This window comes from Oncorhynchus gorbuscha, linkage group LG05 (assembly GCF_021184085.1).
Source record: "Oncorhynchus gorbuscha isolate QuinsamMale2020 ecotype Even-year linkage group LG05, OgorEven_v1.0, whole genome shotgun sequence".
In the NCBI taxonomy this organism is placed as follows: Eukaryota; Metazoa; Chordata; class Actinopteri; order Salmoniformes; family Salmonidae; genus Oncorhynchus; species Oncorhynchus gorbuscha.
The window spans coordinates 78910828-78914432 of NC_060177.1; positions in this window are offsets into that span (position 1 = coordinate 78910828).

Sequence of the window (3605 nt, forward strand, 5' to 3'; positions counted from 1 at the left end):
TTGTTTCTGATGCTAGGGCCAGGCAGGCGCAGTGAGGGATAGCAGGGAGGAACTAGTGGAAATGCACATTCTTACTGTAGGAAGATGTTTCTGATGCTAGGGCCAGGCAGGAGCAGTGAGGGATAGCAGGGAGGAACTAGTGGAAATGCACATTCTTACTGTAGGAAGTTGTTTCTGATGCTAGGGCCAGGCAGGAGCAGTGAGGGATAGCAGGGAGGAACTAGTGGAAATGCACATTCTTACTGTAGGAAGTTGTTTCTGATGCTAGGGCCAGGCAGGAGCAGTGAGGGATAGCAGGGAGGAACTAGTGGAAATGCACATTCTTACTGTAGGAAGTTGTTTCTGATGCTAGGGCCAGGCAGGAGCAGTGAGGGATAGCAGGGAGGAACTAGTGGAAATGCACATTCTTACTGTAGGAAGTTGTTTCTGATGCTAGGGCCAGGCAGGAGCAGTGAGGGATAGCAGGGAGGAACTAGTGGAAATGCACATTCTTACTGTAGGAAGTTGTTTCTGATGCTAGGGCCAGGCAGGAGCAGTGAGGGATAGCAGGGAGGAACTAGTGGAAATGCACATTCTTACTGTAGGAAGTTGTTTCTGATGCTAGGGCCAGGCAGGAGCAGTGAGGGATAGCAGGGAGGAACTAGTGGAAATGCACATTCTTACTGTGGAGAGATTGTTTGATACAAGGCCAGGCAAGCGCAGTGAGGATAGCAGGGGAGGAACCCAGGTGATACATTCTTACTGTAGGAGGAAGATGTTTCTGATGCTAGGGCCAGGCAGGAGCAGTGAGGGATAGCAGGGAGGAACTAGTGGAAATGCACATTCTTACTGTAGGAAGTTGTTTCTGATGCTAGGGCCAGGCAGGCGCAGTGAGGGATAGCAGGGAGGAAGTAGTGGAAATGCATTCTTACCGTAGGAAGTTGTTTCTGATGCTAGGGCCAGGCAGGCGCAGTGAGGGATAGCAGGGAGGAACTAGTGGAAATGCACATTCTTACTGTAGAAGTTGTTTCTGATGCTAGGGCCAGGCAGGGAGTGAGGATAGCAGGGAGGGAACTAGTGGAAATGCACATTCTTACTGTAGGAAGTTTTTTTCTGATGCTAGGGCCAGGCAGGAGCAGTGAGGGATAGCAGGGAGGAACTAGTGAAATGCACATTCTTACTGTAGGAAGTTGTTTCTGATGCTAGGCCAGGCAGGCGCAGTGAGGGATAGCAGGGAGGAACTGAGTGGAAATGCACATTCTTACTGTAGGAAGATGTTTCTGATGCTAGGGCCAGGCAGGCGCAGTGAGGGATAGCAGGGAGGAACTAGTGGAAATGCAGATTCTTACTGTAGGAAGTTGTTTCTGATGCTAGGGCCAGGCAGGCGCAGTGAGGGATAGCAGGGAGGAACTAGTGAAATGCACATTCTTACTGTAGGAAGTTGTTTCTGATGCTAGGGCCAGGCAGGCGCAGTGAGGAGATAGCAGAGGAACTAGTGGAAATGCATTCTTACTGTAGGAAGTTGTTTCTGATGCTAGGACAGGCAGTCGCAGTGAGGATAGCAGGGAGGAACTGAGTGGAAATGCAACATTCTTACTGTAGGAAGATGTTTCTGATGCTAGGGCCAGGCAGGCAGCAGTGAGGGATAGCAGGGAGGAACCAGTGGAAATGCACATTCTTACTGTAGGAAGTTGTTTCTGATGCTAGGGCCAGGCAGGCGCAGTGAGGATAGCAGGGAGGAAGTAGTGAAATGCACATTCTTACTGTAGGAAGTTGTTTCTGATGCTAGGGCCAGGCAGGCGCAGTGAGGGATGAGCCATTCCTTACTGAAGATGTTTCTGATGCTAGGGCCAGGCAGGCGCAGTGAGGGATAGCAGGGAGGAACTAGTGGAAATGCACATTCTTACTGTAGGAAGTTGTTTCTGATGCCAGGGCCAGGCAGAAGCGTGAGGGATAGCAGGGAGGGAACTAGTGGAAATGCACATTCCTTACTGTAGGAGATTGTTTCTGATGCTAGGCCAGGCAGGAGCAGTGAGGGATAGCAGGGAGGAACTGGTGGAAATGCACATTCTTACTGTAGGAAGTTGTTTCTGATACTAGGGCCAGGCAGGAGCAGTGAGGGATAGCAGGGAGGAACTAGTGGAAATGCACATTCTTACTGTAGGAAGTTGTTTCTGATGCTAGGGCCAGGCAGGAGCAGTGAGGGATAGCAGGGAGGAACTAGTGGAAATGCACATTCTTACTGTAGGAAGATGTTTCCTGATGCTAGGGCCAGGCAGGGAGCAGTGAGGGATAGCAGGAGGAACTAGTGGAAATGCACATTCTTACTGTAGGAAGTTGTTTCTGATGCTAGGGCCAGGCAGGCGCAGTGAGGGATAGCAGGAGGAACTAGTCGAAATGCACATTCTTAACAAGAGAAGATGTTGATGCTAGCTAGGCAGGCGCAGTGAGGGATAGTGGTGGAGGAACCAGTGAAATGCACATTCTTACTGTAGGAAGTTTGATGTTAGCCAGGCAGGAGAAGTGAGGGGATAGCAGCGTCATACGGAACCGATTGTGAACTTTCCAGTTCTGAGGTGGGATTTGATTGATTTGATTGAACTCAACTTTAATTTCTGATTTCTTCTGCTGACTTGAGGACATTCTGTCCCTACTGAGTACACACGTTTACAGCTAGGAAACTTCTTTCTCCTATTTGAGATATGAAACAAAACTGAACTGAAACCAAAGTAACAGTGTAAATGCCCCAATGGAGTAAACTCTTGAGAACTGATTCCTCTTTAGCTATCAGGCCACATCCAGCAGTAAAGTAGAAAATAATTAACTTCAGTCTTGCCATTGTAATGCCATACAATCCTTGTGGTTCAACACAGATATGTCTGAAAGAGGTGGCATGCCAATTTAGCAGGCCATTGGACTGACAGCAAAGAAAATCAAGATGAGCAGTTGGATGACCAAGGCACTCTACCATGAAATTGACAATGTAAGTAATGCATGCAAAGTAGAGGATAAAATGGCCTAAAAGAACTGATGTACTTTAACTATTTAAAGGTTTGAAAAAGTCCTTTCAAAATGATTTGGTAGGTGATAATCCTATGATCAAAAACAAAAAACCAGGAGGACAGACAGTCCAATAAGCTGTTTTCTGCTGATAAGGAATAAAAGCAATATTTCCTTCTTTGGCTCAGAAACTGACACATGCCCAGTCATAAACAGTCAGTATTTATACAGTGAAATAATTAAATAAATAGGTCAATAGAGATTTAGTGAAGGACTGAATAGCTAAATTATTACTTTTCAAAGAAAATGAATGGGGACTGTAATGCTATTCCATTCAGACCAACACCTCTCTACCTTCTTTAAACCAGAACAACACTGATTTTACATTCTGTAGTGACAGAAAATAAGCTAGTCATCCAACTCATCAGTATCATGAGTTAGAACAATAGGAGGCTGCAAAATGAAACAATAAACCATTGAAATGTAAGTGGAATGGAAAGTTAGTGAGAGTGGAATAATTGCATATTAAGTGAGATGGAGTCGACATCTGAAGCCAGCGTCTTATCAGATATTTACATTAAATTACTGGCTAAGCAGAAGCTATTGTCCCAATCTGACAAACACGG